General features: G+C 46.0%; 1 protein-coding gene across 3 annotated transcripts in view; it reads left to right on the top strand.

The window, feature by feature from the left end:
• LOC142295950 (uncharacterized) overlaps positions 1-12,187 on the top strand; it is a 56,369-nt gene extending 44,182 nt beyond the window's left edge. The window contains exons 1-7 of one of the 3 annotated variants that reach the window (XR_012751570.1): positions 7,037-8,339; positions 8,458-8,542; positions 9,724-9,831; positions 10,176-10,257; positions 11,101-11,208; positions 11,557-11,620; positions 11,728-12,187. The gene's annotated coding sequence lies outside the window, so the exon portion shown is untranslated. Of the gene's footprint in view, positions 1-7,036; positions 8,340-8,457; positions 8,543-9,723; positions 9,832-10,175; positions 10,258-11,100; positions 11,209-11,556; positions 11,621-11,727 lie in introns of those variants that run through there. The other 2 variants (XR_012751571.1, XR_012751572.1) reach the window with 2 other exon arrangements.
• The last annotated feature ends 4,697 nt before the right edge of the window (positions 12,188-16,884 follow it).

The following is a 16,884-nucleotide window of genomic DNA, read 5'->3' as shown; positions in this document are numbered from 1 at the left end:
AAGTATATAAGGTAATTAAACAATAAATATCTCAAGTTTAAAATCCTTCCTCAAAATAAATAGACTATACGACATTTAAATAATTCATAGAATTTCCGGATTCAGCCCCAATGGGCAAGTCGGCATGGCACATAATCATAAGCATATATAAGAGGCAGGATAAACATATAGCACGTGATTATTAGCTAGTATATTTACCAATATTCAGGGTGGTAGGAAAACTGTCCGTGGCCCCTCACTCCGACACGTGTTTCGCTCTGTTGCTTTCTCAAGGAGCGTAGATATTTTTACGTATCACCTTGTAACCCCTGTGTATTTCTTGTCGCTAATAAAACTTTTTTTATATGCATGAAATATGATTTGGACTCTATTTATTATGGTATGTGGCACTCTAAGTAACTTTTTTCTTAAGCTTTCATACCCCCATCCTGGTATAGCCCCCATCCTGCTATATACCCCCATCCTGGTATAGCCCCCATCCTGCTATATACCCCCATCCTGGTATAGCCCCCATCCTGGTATATACCCCCATCCTGGTATAGCCCCCATCCTGCTTTATACCCCCATCCTGGTGTATGGCATGCATCTTGTGGCACACAAAAAAAATTAAACGTTTATACTCACCTTTTCTCACTCCAGGCAGCATTGCTCGTCCTTCTGTCTGTATCAGTAGCAGCGCCGCTGACCTGTGTGGAGCTGGTCACCGTTCCTTGCAGCATCACGATTGACGCACCCCAGGGCTATGGGATGCTCGGTCCTGGGTCTTGGTGGCAAAAATTTATGTAAAGGAAAACTGAGCTTTTTTGTTGCAGAAATTTTTCTAATAAATCTGTAACAATTGTAAATATAAAATGTTCATGTTTCTCTTCCACTTTCAGTTGATTTTGGTAGAATTATTTTATGTTTAATAACATTTTGTATTTTTTAGGAATTTATATTTTTTATTACCAGTCTATCGGTGATCTCGCTTCTCCTGAACCTATGGAGGTTCTTGGATTTCCACCTCCTGCACTGAGTACACAACATGATTGACAACACACAGCCATTAATGTCTAAACTCATGGCCACAAAAGTGAGTACACCCCTAAGTGAAAATGGCCAAATTGTGCCCATTTTTCCTCTCCGATGTCATGTGACTCATTAGTGTTACAAGGTTCCAGGTGTGAATGGGGGGGCAGGGGTGTTACATTCGGTGTTATCTCTCACACACTCTCTCATACTGGTCACTGGAGGACAACATGGCTCCTCATGGCAAAGAAATCTCTGAGGATCTGAAAATAAGAATTGCTGCTCTACATAAAGATGGCCGAGGCTATAAGAAGATGTCACCACCCTGACACCGAGCTGCAGCACGGTGGCCAAGACCATACAGCGGTATAACAAGACAGGCCTCGTCATGGTCGACCACAGAAGTTGAGTGACGCACCCCAGGGCAATGGGATACTCTGTCTCGGGCCTTGGTTCACAGGGAGAAGTCACGGTTAATGGCCGATGCCCAGTTCCGTGACCCTGGGTGTCACTTAAAAAGGGATATTTACAGGGAAAATATAAATAAAATGTTTTTAAGAGATGCCAAGTTGTGGGTTGCGGCTAGATAGGGAAGCCACCGCTGCAAAGTCTCTCGCTGCTGGGGCTGATAGTATGGAGCAGCTTTGATGTTATGGCCCTCCGCAAGTAGGGCTAGGCCCCAGTGGGTAAATGATGGTGGTTGTAGTAGGATGAGAGTCTGTGGTGCAGGGGTGCAGGAAGAATTCAGACGACACAGGGGCTGCGGTTTAACTGGTACTTTACTTGCTGGTTCCGCAAAGCTGTAACCCGGTTGGTGCTGGTTTCTACCAATCTGGACCTCAGGTAATCCGGTATTCCTTTTTCCCAGTGCCGGTGTTGTAACCTGGTGAACTTTATTTCCATGCACCCGTCTGTAGTTGGTGGATTTCCGTAGCCTGAAGCGTTATGGGGTCCCTTTCTGTTGTCACAGTCCTCTCCTCTCCTGGGTAGGACCACTGTCCCTGTTCCCGGGCTCTCTATTTGCTGCTGTGCTCCGGACTCTAACGTGGTGAGGAACCTTGATGATTCCCTCACCGGGCAGAATTATCAGGTGAGCTTGAAGCGTTTTCCTGAACTAGGGATCTGCACCCCGCCGGTGCTCGGTCCCGTGAGTACTCACACCGTACTCTCCAGGGCAACCGTCCACCTATAGCCCCACAGGTCACTTCACACTGTCTGTCCGTCGACTTAATTGTCTTCCAAGATGTAACCAACTGACTGGCCCCTCCCCTTCCCAGGTTTCTGACTAGTGGATTGGATGAGCCCCAACCAATAGGTGGCCATCCATCAGGTTCATCCTTAGCCTGTTACCCAGTCTGGGGGAAAGGGGAATTGTGTGTGTGTGTGTTTATTTGGTGTTTTACGGGCACTGGTCTTCCAGGAATCCGAGGTTAGCACTGCATCTATTACTGGATACAATACCCTGTGGCACCGGAAGCTTCAGGGGTGCCACACTGAGTGCATGTGCTCAGCGATATAGCAAGAGGTCGTCTTTTCAGAAAAGACGTATGAGTGCTGCCAGCATTGCTGCAGAGGTTACAGGGGTGGGGTTCTGCCTGTCAGTGCTCAGACCATATGCTGCATACTGCAGAGGTTACAGGGGTGGGGGGTCCGCCTGTCAGCGCACAGACCATACACCGCACACTGCAGAGGTTACAGAGGTTATAAGGAGGCCCCACAACTGCTCTATAGGTTTTAGATCTGGAGACAGTCGGCCGGTCCAGCACCTTTACCCTCAGTTTCTTTAGTGAGGCAGTGGTCGTCTTGGAGGTGTTTGGGGTCGTTATTATGATGGAATATGAAGGGAGGGGATCATGCTCTGCTTCAGTATGTCACAGGACATGTTGGCATTCATGGCTCCCTCAATGATCTGTCTCCCCCCACAGCCGGCAGCACTCGTGCAGCCCCAAACCATGACACTTCTCCACCATACCTGACTGTAGGCAGGAGACACTTGTCTTTGCAGGGGTGGATGTGTCATTGGGGCAGCATGTGTGGCCTCACTGGGTCTCAAGAGGAAAGGGGGCCAATTTCTACCTCCATAGCATGTGGAATTGTCCATTATAATGAGCTCTTGCACTGCTAAGGGCCCATATATTGTTCTGGCACAGGTGCACTTTTCTGTCTGTGTTCACAAATGTGTTTTTGTGCTCCTCACCTGGTTGCCGCCACACATACATGACACCATCTGAACCAAATAAGTTTATTTTGGTTTCATCAGACCACAGGACAGTTCCAGTAATCCATCTCCTTAGTCTGCTTGTCTTCAGTAAACTGTAGCTTTCTTGTACATCATATTTAGAAGAAGCTTCCTTCTGGGACAACAGCCATGCAGAGCAATGTGATGCAGTGTGTGGGGCATGGTATGAGCACTGACAGGCGGACCCCACACCCCTGTAACCTCTGCAGTGTGCGGTGTATGGTATGAGCACTGACAGGCGGACCCCCCCAACCCTGTAACCTCTGCAGTGTGCGGTGTATGGTCTGAGCACTGACAGGCGAACCCTTCACCCATGTAACCTCTGCAGTGTACAGCATATGGTCTGAGCACTGACAGGCGGACCCCCCACCCCTGCAACCTCTGCAGAGGCGCATTGCTGGCAGCACTCATACGTCTATTCTGAACAGACAACCTCTAGATATGACGCTGAGCTTGTGCACTCAGCTTCTGTGGTCGACCATGACGAGGCCTTTTCTGAGTGAACCCTGTCTTGTTATCCGCTGTATGGTCTTGAACACCGTCTGCAGCTCAGTATCAGGGTGGGGGCAATCTTCTTATAGCCTCGGCCATCTTTATGTAGAGCAACAATTCTTATTTTCAGATCCTCAGAGAATTCTTTACCATGAGGATCCATGTTGTCCTCCAGTGACCAGTATGAGAGAGTGTGTGAGGGATAACACCAAATATAACACCCCTGCCCCTCCCATTCACACCTGACACCTTGTAACACTAATGAGTCACTTGACATCGGGGAGGAAAAATGGCTAATTGGGAACAACTTGGCCATTTTCACTTAGGGGTGTACTCACTTTTGTGGCCAGCAGTTTAGACATTAATGGCTGTGTGTTGTCAGTCATGCTGTGTTCTCAGTGCAGGAGGTGGAAATCCAACAACCTACATAGGTTCAGGAGAAGCGAGATCACCGATAGGCTGGTAATAAAAATCTATAAATTCCTAAAAAATACAAAATGTTATTAAACATAAAATAATTCTACCAAAATCAACTGAAAGTGGAAGAAAAACATGAACATTTTATATTTACAATTGTTACAGATTTATTAGAAAAATTCTGCAACAAAAAAGCTCAGTTTTCCTTTACGAAAATTCTTACCATCTGTCTCGTGTCTTCTCTCCATCAATATCGTTCTTTGCTGCTGGAAATAAAACTTCCATGTGAAGCAAAGAAAAGAGTGAAAACCGTCAGGAGGATGGCGCCTTACCGTATTTTTCGGACTATAAGACGCACTTTTTTCCCCCCAAATGTTGGGGGAAAGTGGGGGGTACGTCTTATAGTCTGAATGTAGAGCATGGCTGCAGGGAATGAAGGTGCTGTGGTGCAGGGCGTCATCGGTAGCATGAGCAGGCTGTAGCAGTGCCTACCATGACCACGTGGGCCCGCTCATTTCATATGCACGCCCATCATCCCACGGGGGTGCGCACATACTAAACAGCCGGCCCGCGGGATCATCCCTGGCAACTACAGCCTGGAGTGATCAGCACGGGACGCAGTGAATAAGTATCCTCACCGGTCACTGATCCCTGCAGCATCGCGATGTCCTCCTGTCTGCCGGCCCGCTAATGTGTGTGGAGAGCGGTGTGCACAGCGATGACGTCATCACTGTGTGCACAGCTCCACACACATCAGCGGGCAGGCAGACAGGAGGACATACCAGGATGGTGGAATATAGCAGGATGGGGGCTATACAAGGATGGCGGTATATAGAAGGATGGGAGCACATACTAGGATGGCGGTATATAGCAGGATGGGAGCACATACCAGGATGGCGGTATATAGCAGGATGGGGGCTATACCAGGATGGCGGTATATAGAAGGATGGGAGCACATACCAGGATGGCGGTATATAGCAGGATGAGGAACATATATATATAAGGATCGGGATCATATAAAAGGCAGGAGGATCATTACTACGATGGGGTGCCTTAATAGAGAATTTGGGGACATTACCCCCATAACAGTGTCAGCAGCAGATCCTCGCCCCATAACTATGTGTCATGACCACATTTTTTGCTTAAAATTTTATTTTCCTATTTTCCTCCTGTAACACCAGGGTGTGTCTTATGGTCCGAAAAATACGGTATATTGTCAGATAGATCCTATAATCTGCCTTTAGGCTGCGTTCCCGCAATGAGTTTTGCTCTGTTTTTGATGTTGCAGATTTTCTGCACCTTTTAGCTAAATTAGGCGACTTGTGTTTTTTCATTGCATTTTTTTTAGTGTATTTTTATTATCTTTTTTTGGTGTTTTTGCTGTTGCGGTTTGTTTTTTTTTATCTCTTTTCCGTCTGTCATATTCTAAGTATAATTGCTTTGGTTTTTTTTTTTATTATTCCTCGCATTTGACACTAACAAAATGTTATTAACAGAGTCCCGTACAAAATCTATTCATTTTTTGTACTTTTCAGCAGTGGAAACTCAGTAAAAAACACATCTGTGGGTTTTTTCCCTGCGGATTGTCTGCATTTTATGCAATTCTATGGCGGAAAATCTGCAGATAAAACTCAGTGTATACACATGAGATCTCCCATCAATAGTTATATATGGTATTTCAATTAATACCACAAATTTCTCACAAGACTATATTATACCGGTGAAAAAAAATATTTTTACCAAATAAATAATTAAAAGAAATATATTTTGTTCAAAAAGCATATAGTGACATATTTACAGGCTAATGCAATTGCAGGGAGGTCCTCACCGCTACATTACATTAACTACATGTGCCAACGCTTAATGGGAATATTTATAATATTATTATATATTTTTATAATGATATTGACCATTCTTATCAATAATTTAATAATACTAATATATATATATATATATATATATATATATATATATATATATATATATATATATATATATACATACAGTACAGACCAAAGGTTTGGACACACCTTCTCATTCAAAGAGTTTTCTTTATTTTCATGAGATTATATATATATACATACATATATATTGTCTCTTTATAGCTTAAATGTATTGAATATATCTCATAGGTATCAATCCCTTTCACAATACTGAATGTTTTAGGGAATTTATGCTATAACTGTTAAATATGTCAAAATTATCAATTAGCTGCAAAAAAAGGGCCATTAGTGCAATCTTACACAAGATATTTAGTAATATTTAATGAATAAATTCTGTGCAAAGAGAAAAAAGGATTTGGGTCACTTTCCCTTTAAAAGTGCAAATCTGCACAAAAAAATAAATATTCCATATATTAAGTGCATAAGATCTGTGCAAAGGGAAAGTCGCATATTGTGGCATATTGAGGTCGCTATCCCTTTAAGAAGACTGTTCATGTAATTTCATACAATTAAACCACTTAATCTAACCAATAATTAAATTATATCCAAAAAAAACACATGTATTAGGATATTGTACCAATCAAATAAAAAGCTGGAATTTTCCCAGAGGTTTATCTAAAAATACATATTTTATTGGGAGTTGTAGAAATTGATAAAAAAAATATAATTATTGTCATTTTTGTATATTTCATAACATTTCCATATATTTTCTTGTTATAAGCCGCAGTTTCGAAAAATGATTTGGATTGTTTAACAAAATAAAAATGTGAGGTCTCTTCCCCATCATACATACATCAGCCATTAGCAGCCGGGGCTGGGGCTGTGATGTCACAATCTAATGGAACTCTGATGTCACCTTCCGCTCTATGACATCACAATGGGGTTGCTCTATGTAAAGCCTGAGCGCAGGCCAGAGCTGTTTTTCGTGACTCCCTGTTGTTGGTTGCACACAGCTACAGGAATACGAAGGAGAAATAAATCAACGCTATTTCAGCGCGATTTCAAAGCGATTTCAACGCGATTTCAACGCGATCATGAGGATGCATAGGCGTCCACATTATGGCCAGCGGCTGCTGGTCAAGGCTCTCTCATCCTGCTTGTCAATTGGCTCCAAAATTGTGACCCGACTTAAGAAATCCTATCGCAAGAGGACAACACTGATGGGAAATGTCTTCCTGGCCATGAAATCCGCCACCGTTCCAGCGATCAGGAGCTTCAGGCTGGTTGCAAGAAAAAGACGTGAAGACGACGTCATCAGCCAAGACCGAGGTGAGAAGAGCCCAACCTACATAGTAGGTGATACTGGATCCACTTCCAGCATTGCAAAAAGTGGAGCGAATCCTGCACATCCAGAATGTGCTGGAGATACACACGAGAGACTGCCAGAAGAAAGACCCCGGGACAGTCTGAAGAGAAAAGCATCAACCACCGAGGACATTCAGTCCAAGATGCTGCCACCGGCCAAAAGAGCCGCTACAGAAAACTTTTCGGATCTATGTAGAGGAGGATCCCCGGAACGGGAGACTCCACCAGTCGAGATGACTGATTTCAGGAGTCAGGAGGACAACCTGTCTCCAGAGCAATTATCCATCCTGAGGAGCAAAGGCCCGGCGGGCATGCTGGACGACGAAATCATCAGCATGGCCCAGGAGCTGCTGCAGAATCAGTTTGAGGGTTTTGATGGCCTGCAGCCCCCGGCGGTTCTTTTAGTGCCAGGGTACTGCGTACTGAAGAATGCCGTACAAATCCACTACGATGAGGAAAGGGTGCACTGGCTGACTACCTGCTTCAAAGATGGCAAAATCTTGGTGGCCGACAGTATCAATAGAAGAAAACTGTCTCCATCCATCCGTCAGCAGATTATCAACTTGTACAATGAAGTGGTTGACGAGCCCCTGAAACATCTGAGCTTTCTCAATGTGGATCAGCAGAAAAACGGCTATGACTGTGGGGTGTTTGCTACAGCGTTTGCCTACGAGTTTTTGGCAGATGGCGGTGACCCCACAGCTCGGTTCCAGCATGAGAAGATGAGAGCTCATCTACTATCCTGCCTGCAGAACGGCAGGATCAGAGAATTTCCCAAAATGGTCAGGAAATGACTCCATGTCTATAAACGACATGTAGAGTCTATCAGAAGTGACTCCATGTCTATAAACGACATGTAGAGTCTATGACGGTCCAAAAGACCGCCCCGACCTTCAACCGGGCACAACCCTGGGCCTAGAGACAAGTCTGCACCGGTAAGTAACCATGGAATTTCCATTATGCCTCAATATAGTGAATGTAGAAATATGGTGGCTGGGGGGGGGTGCTGCCATTATTGGGGGTGTGATCGTTATTGTTTTTACTTTTTATTAGAATAAGAGCACAAAGCGAGTAAATTCGCCATCTTGGAGGCCCAGAGCTGGATCACAATGGACGCCCTCAGCAAACCCTAAATCACGTAAGTTCCTTCTTACAGGATTAATCATTTATATAACTTTCCATTCAAAAGGGATTTTTCCTTCATTATTTACAATCATTCCCAGATTCCTTTGCTGGGAACATATCAGGGACAATCAGAGGGCAGGGGTCACATCAGGGGCAGAACTATATAACACTAGGATGGGGGCTATGCAATACCAGGATGGGGGCCACATAATACCAGGATGGGGGCCATGTAATACCAGGATGCGGGCCATGTAATACCAGGATGGGGGCCATATAATACCAGGATGGGGACCATGTAATAGCAGGATGGGGGCCATGTCATAGCAGGATGGGGGCCATGTCATAGCAGGATGGGGGCCATGTCATACCAGGATGGGGGCCATGTCATACCAGGATGGGAGCCATGAAAAATTAGGATGGGGGCCTTGAAACAACCGAATAGGGCCACGTAATACTAGGATGGAGGGGCCATATAATACCAACATGGGGGCCATATCATACTAGGATGTGGCCAAGTAATACCAGGAGGGAAGCCATGTAATATCAGGATTCGGGCCATACAATACCAGGATGGGGGCTATGCAATACCAGGATGGGGGCCATGTAATAATAGGATGTGGACACATATACGAAAATGAGGGATATAGATACAAGCATTGGATGGGAAAGCTGATTGCTGAGGGAAAGAGGGTCTTTCCTTCCTCACCCAGCTTTCTATGCTCTGCTATACTTCTTTCTCTCAGAACCCAGCTTTCCCATACTCTGATATCATGGGAAAGCTGGGTGCTGAGGGAAAAATGCATAGCAGAGCATGGAAAAGCTGGCTGATGAGGTAAAGATGTATAGCAGAGCATGGGAAAGCTGGGTTGTGAGTGTACGATGTATAACAGCATAGGAAAACCAGGTGCTGAGGGAAAGATGCATAGTGGAACACAGGTAAGCTGGAGGGGGGGGGGCGCCCAGGTCCAAATTTTGCATCAGGGTCCATCAAACTCTCGTTACGCCACTGGGTCACATCCATGAAAAGACCTTAAACATCTCTGGTAGAATGAAAGCTGCATTCTGATTGGTTGCTATGTGTATGGCCAGGTTTCCTGACAGATATGTTGGAGCGTTTGTCTCATTGTATCCTCATTGTATACTGATGTTCTGTCACTTTCTGTATAAATATATTTGTGTTTTCTGTTTCACCAGAGTGTGTAATGAACAAAGCGAGGCGCAGAGTCCGACCCTCACCTAATCTCAACAGTGACTCCCGACCAGAGACGGGTCACATCGTTCGACCACAAAACCTTATATAAGGTAAGATCATCAGTGCGCAATATAATTAATGACAGGAGCTGATAATAACAGCGACCATGACGCCACATTGTGCTGACACAGAAGAGTGAAGATTCTCCTGGAAGACGAGAGAAGTGATCATTAGTGTCCATTAATAACCTGCCTGCAGCCACCACTAGGGGGAGCTCCCATTCACCACAATGCACAGGCTCCACTGCTCCCCCTAGTTGCACTCAGATTTATGACCAGTGACAGAGAGCAGAGAATTCGGAGCTGTATATCAGAAAAACTGAGCTCCAGTTCCGAAAAATATAGCATGAGATTAATCAATGCAGAATTATAAAGTGATGTCTTTTATTTTGTAGACAGGGGTGTGAACAAGAACAACCCCCAGGACACGGCTATAATAAATGTCGGTGTGTCGCCATGGACCCAAATATATTCCAGGTAAGAAGAATATAATAACTGGTAGAGAATGGGAGCAGGAGGAGCAGCCAACACTGTCCATAGCAACCAATCAGAGATCAGCTTGCAGACCTTAAACATCTCTGGTAGAATGAAAGCTGCGTTTTGATTGGTTGCTATGTGATAGGGGTACTTTGCACGTTGCGACATCGCTAGCCGATGCTAGCGATGTCCAGCGCGATAGCCTACGCCCACGTTGCACATGCGATATGTGGTGAATGCTGCCGTAGCGAACATTATCGCTATGGCAGCTTCACATGCACATACCTGCTCGGCGACGTCGCTGTGACTGCCGAACTATCCCTCCTTCAAAGGGGAGGTGCGTTCGGCGTCACAGTGACGTCACCGCAACGTCACTAATCGGCCGGCCAATAGAAGCGGAGGGGCGCAGATGAGCGGGACATAACATCCCGCGCACCTTCTTCTTTCCGCATTGCCGGTGGACGCAGGTAAGGAGATGTTTGTCGCTCCTTCAGCTTCACACACAGCGATGTGTGGAGCTGCAGGAGCGACAAACAACATCGTACCGGCAGGTGTAACGACATTATGGAAATGAACGACGTGACATAGATCAGCGAGATTGTACGCTTCTATGCTCGTTCATTGTTCCACCTAGGATTTACATGTTGCGATGTCGCTACCGGCGCCGTTACTAACGACGTGACCCCGACGATATAGTGGTAGCGATGTTGCAACGTGCAAAGTACCCCTAAGGACAGGTTTCCTGTCAGATATGTTGGAGTGTCTGTCTCCTTGTATCCTCATTGTATACTGAGGTTCTGTCACTTTCTGTATAATATATTTATGTGTTTTCTGTTTCACCAGAGTGTGTAATGGAGAAAGCGAGGCGCAGAGTCCGACCCTCTCCTGGTTTCAGCGGTGACTCCCGACCAGAGACGGGTCACATCGAGCGACCACAAAACCTCACATAAGGTAAGATCATCAGTGTGTGATGTGATTAATGACAGGAGCTGATAATAACAGCGGCCATGACGCCACATTGTGCTGACACAGAAGAGTTAAGATTCTCCTGGAATATGAGAGAAGTGATCATTAGTGTCCATTAATAACCTGCCTGCAGCCACCACTAGGGGGAGCTCCCATTCACTGCAATGCACAGGCTCCACTACTCCCTCTAGTGGCACCCAGATTTATAACCAGTGACAGAGAGCAGAGAATTCAGAGCTGTATATGAGAAAAACGGAGCTCCAGCTCCGAAAAATATAGTATGAGATTGATCAATGCAGAATTATAAAGCGTATTCTGTTATTTTGAACACAGGGGCGTGAACAAGAACAAGCACAACCCCCAAGACGCGGGACCCATGGACCCAAATATATCCCAGGTAAGAAGAATATAATAAGTGGTAGTGACCGGGGGTAAATCGTGTGCCCCTCTCTGATGTGTAATATTCGGCTGCTCCATGACCAGTTCTGTTTCCTCTTTCTACAGATCACTGCTCCAGAGCGGGGGGTCCGCTGTGCCCCCACAATGAAGACGGGGTACGGCTGGGGAAGACGACTATGACAAGTCAATGATGTGGCGGCCGCCATGTCAGGAGCAGATGACGCTCCTCAGTACGAGGCAGATTCCGGGCTCGGTCTCTGTTCTCTTTACTTTCCGCAGTCAGATGCAATCACAGAGTAAGTGACTCTTCTGCTGCGTCCACCGCCATCTACGGCACATGCTGCCATTATCCAGCACATGGGCGGCACGGCGGCTCAGTGGTTAGCACTGCAGTCTTGCAGAGCTGGGGTTCTGGGTTCAAATCCCACCAAGGACAACATCTGCAAGGAGTTTGTATGTTCTCCCCGTGTCTGCGTGGGTTTCCTCCGGGGTCTCCGGTTTCCTCCCACACTCCAAAGACATTACTGATAGGATGTAAAGCGCTGCGGAATTAATGGCGCTATATGAGTGAATAAATATCACTGTTATTATATAACTGGCCGTGTGTACGAGTCTCCTTCATCCTGACTGTATATTTAGTATGGAAGGTGGTGACCCCAGGATATTTGGGGTGCAGTATAGTAATAGTGTTACTGTCTTGTATATATTTACCCTCCGCTTGTTCCCAGCTGTCATACACAGATCTGTATATACCGTAGATGCCACATAATATATTGTATATACTGATCACAGGTTTTGTGGTCGGCCATGATTTTCTTCCCTCAGACTTTGAGTTGATGGCTCCTGATAACAATAATCAGATTCATCCCATCAGACAAGCAGATTGATGTCACCCCCAGTTTCTGCTACAAATCCCCCTAGAATTAGTCTTTATCACAGGCAGAAATGGCCAGAAACCATATAACAGCTCCGCTTATCAATGTCCTTCCAGTATTAGGAGGTGTGAAGTGGAGGAGTACTGCATGACCTCCATATTACACAGTAACACACGGGCAGGGCTGGTCTTCATGGTGAACATTACCTGTCTGGTAGATCATCCATAGAAGTGTAACTGGTGGAGGCTCAAACTCCCGATCCCCATCACTGCTGAGAATAAGAGGCCGCACGAAAGCTCCCTGCGCTCCTAACTATTCCTGTAGACCAGGGGTCTCCAACCTGCGGCCCCCAGGCCTGCGATGTGTGGCTCGTGGCTGTCAACAACAGGCTATGAAGAGCGGGTCTTCAAATGGTGACCTTTGTGAGCAGCGTCGCACAGAAGAGCAGATCCGGATGTATAACTGGCAGAATCCTTCCATCCAACATGAGGAGGCATAAAACTGGATGTAATAGTGCGGTGGGTGAGAGAACACTGGAGATAACTGAGGATCACTGCAGGATAAGTAATGTAATGTAATAGGGTGACCAGGACCCTACCGCCCCCAGGCTGATGTGGTGGCCAGGAGTACTGCAACTGTCTGTGATTAGTGTACTGTATTGTTCTGTGTTTTGCTGCATTGTATTTGATGCATGAGTTCTCCTGTGTAATGTATCCGGCTCTGCCACTAGGTGCCACTAGGGCCTTTAAGGTGAGGGAATGTTGAGGGAGCGACAGGAGCTAAGTGAGGGGAGGAGGGTCCCCAGCACAGGAAAAGATATAGGAGAAGGAACGTCCTGTTACAAGGCAGATAGGGAGATGCTGTTGTGTGTAGAGCACAAGAAAGAAAGGACCGGAAGGGTCAGAAGAGGAGAGTGGAGTGAACAGAGTGGAGGTGGCTGAAGCAGGACAGAGACAGGACAGAAAGGAGAAGGAGAAGAAAGTCTGGCGCCCCTGACCTGGTCAGGCGCCACTGAGTACTGCACCCATGCTGGGTCACTACTTTCAGGTAATCCAAAGGCTGGAATAGGGCGTGTACGCACAGACACATAGCAACCAGGTCTCCCACACCTTAGAGGGGACCCTTGGGCAGACCCAAGATGGGGTGTTCCTCCACATCTCATCTAAGGGTGTAGGGGAGGGGCTGGAAGCTAGGTTGCAGCGGCTGTAAGGAAAGTAGGAGGAGTTCTGTAAGGAAAGTAGGAGGAGTTAGCCAGTCTCATAGTAGAGAAGCGAAAAAGGTGGCAAGAGAGAGGGACGTGCGCGGACACGCTAGTCAGACCCTGCACATGTAGTAGCCGTTAGCGGGGGAGAACGGTCACCAGCAAGTCAGTCAGAAAGACGCTGAGGAAGTCAGCTGGTCGAGTACGGGGACTCCTGGTAACTAGGCACGCACGGGGAACAGGTCCCTAGAGTAGACGTCCATTTAATGATCTGCTAAACCTGCCGGTGAAGGGAACCACAAGTCCCTCACCAACCAACTAGAGTCCGAGCCTCAGCAGCAACGAGGGGACCCATAAGGGGGATTGAGCCTGAAGCTATCCACCTTGGTCCACGCTGCCAGCAAACGGACCAAAAAGGGGAGAAAAGGCAGTAGCGACTTCCCACGGAATTTCAAGTCAGGGGTTATCTGAAACAAGAAGTGCTAGGAAGGCGAGTTAACGGTTACCCTTAGACCAGCCTAGAGGATACCTGGTTCCACCTGGTTTATCTCAGCATCGCCCGGGTTACCTCACAAAAACATCTGAAAGTGAGTAAACAAGTTGAAAGACATTTTGGACTGTGACTGAGTTATTCTGGGACCTGTTGTTTCACACACCTGAGCCCCTGGGGCGCGCCTCACTCACAGGAGGCCACAACATCCAGCTGCTGACCCCATCAGCCCCAGAAGCTCGTTAAACCAGCAGCGGTGGCCATCTATAACCCTGACCGCAAACCGTGAGCGGCGTCACGACTCCTACGTAAATAAACCTGACTTACCCGTCACCAGAAGTATCAAAAAGTGGAGACCCCGCAGGTGGAAGCCGACACAAAAGCAGCAAAAATATTTCAAGGGGCTCATCTGCAGCGGAGTGTAAGTCCAGTGTGTCATGGAGACGTAACAGGAGAATTTGGGGCGCCCCTACCTTAGGCTGGCATCTGCCGGTACCTGCGGGAAAGCAGTTGCAGCGGGAGGGCAAGTGGGTCCATCCGTCTGTGAGCCGAGCTGAATGAATCACCTTCATGCTGGGGGAGGGGGCTCGAAGCGGGAGGATAAGTCGCCCCATTATGGCCGTCCCTGTAGAGTGGAGCTGGTTGCAGAAACAAATGTATATGAAGAATGATGATGACGTCTCTGTCCTAAGAAAATGAAAGTAAATGTAAAGCCTCTGTTCAGTAAAATCGATCAAGTTTTACCTGGTATTTGTCTGCTTACTGAGCGCATGGGGTGCGGGGCCCATGGAAGTGAATGGGAGCCAGCTGAAGATACAGAAGCACAGCAGTCAGCAGGTACCACCTCCACACCTACCACACACACCACTCTGCCATGACCCATCCCTACGAATGCCCTTCTCCGGAACTTTACAGTAATGTATGTACACAGTGACTGCACCAGCAGAATAGTGAGTGCAGCTCTGGAGTATAATACAGGATGTAACTCAGGATTAGTATAGGATCAGTAATGTAATGTATGGACACAGTGACTGCACCAGCAGAATAGTGAGTGCAGCTCTGGAGTATAATACAGCATGTAACTCTAGATTAGTATAGGATCAGTAATGTAATGTATGGACACAGTGACTGCACCAGCAGAATAGTGAGTGCAGCTCTGGAGTATAATACAGCATGTAACTCAGGATTAGTATAGGATCAGTAATGTAATGTATGGACACAGTGACTGCACCAGCAGAATAGTGAGTGCAGCTCTGGAGTATAATACAGCATGTAACTCAGGATTAGTATAGGATCAATAATGTAATGTATGGACACAGTGACTGCACCAGCAGAATAGTGAGTGCAGCTCTGGAGTATAATACAGCATGTAACTCAGGATTAGTATAGGATCAGTAATGTAATGTATGTACACAGTGACTGCACCAGCAGAATAGTGAGTGCAGCTCTGGAGTATAATACAGCATGTAACTCAGGATTAGTATAGGATCAGTAATGTAATGTATGGACACAGTGACTGCACCAGCAGAATAGTGAGTGCAGCTCTGGAGTATAATACAGCATGTAACTCAGGATTAGTATAGGATCAGTAATGTAATGTATGTACACAGTGACTGCACCAGCAGAATAGTGAGTGCAGCTCTGGAGTATAATACAGCATGTAACTCAGGATTAGTATAGGATCAGTAATGTAATGTATGTACACAGTGACTGCACCAGCAGAATAGTGAGTGCAGCTCTGGAGTATAATACAGCATGTAACTCAGGATTAGTATAGGATCAGTAATGTAATGTATGTACACAGTGACTGCACCAGCAGAATAGTGAGTGCAGGTCTGGAGTATAATATAGCATGTAACTCAGGATCAGTATAGGATCAGTAATGTAATAAAGCCAAAAGAAAAAGGAAAAACCAGCTCACCTGCAAGACATGCACGGATAAAAAAAAAGAAAAAAAAGCTCAAAAGAGAACAAACAAAAAGGGAAAGGATCCAGCACTGAAAATTAACTTCTTTAATGCGTATTAAAAATACAAATTTGAACATGGAGGAGACAGACAAAAAACACCTAAATCTGGTTTACAAGTTTCGAGGAACAACCTATTAATCATAACCAATGATTAGGTTATGATTAAGAGGTTGTGCTGGATCCTTTCCCTTTTGATCAGTAATGTAATGTATGTATACAGTGACTGCAACAGCAGAATAGTGAGTGCAGCTCTGGAGTATAATACAGGAGGTAACTCAGGATCTGTAATGTAATGTATGTACACAGTGACTGCAACAGCAGAATAGTGAGTGCAGCTCTGGAGTATAATACAGGAGGTAACTCAGGATCAGTACAGGATCAGTAATGTAATGTATGTACACAGTGACTGCACGAGCAGAATAGTGAGTGCAGCTCTGGAGTATAATACAGGAGGTAACTCAGGATCAGTAATGTAATGTATGTACACAGTGACTGCACCAGCAGAATAGTGAGTGCAGCTCTGGGGTATAATACAGGAGGTAACTCAGGATCAGTAATGTAATGTAATGTATGTACACAGTGACTACAGCATCAGAATAGTGAGTGCAGCTCTGGAGTATAATACAGGAGGTAGCTCAGGATCAGTACAGGATCAGTAATGTAATGTATGTACACATTGACTGCACCAGCAGAATAGTGAGTGCAGCTCTGGGGTATAATACAGGAGG

The sequence above is a fragment of the Anomaloglossus baeobatrachus genome, chromosome 3 (assembly GCF_048569485.1).
Source record: "Anomaloglossus baeobatrachus isolate aAnoBae1 chromosome 3, aAnoBae1.hap1, whole genome shotgun sequence".
Taxonomy (NCBI): Eukaryota; Metazoa; Chordata; class Amphibia; order Anura; family Aromobatidae; genus Anomaloglossus; species Anomaloglossus baeobatrachus.
The sequence above is the reverse complement of the archived record's forward strand: the minus strand, read 5'-3'. Positions and strand labels throughout refer to the sequence as shown.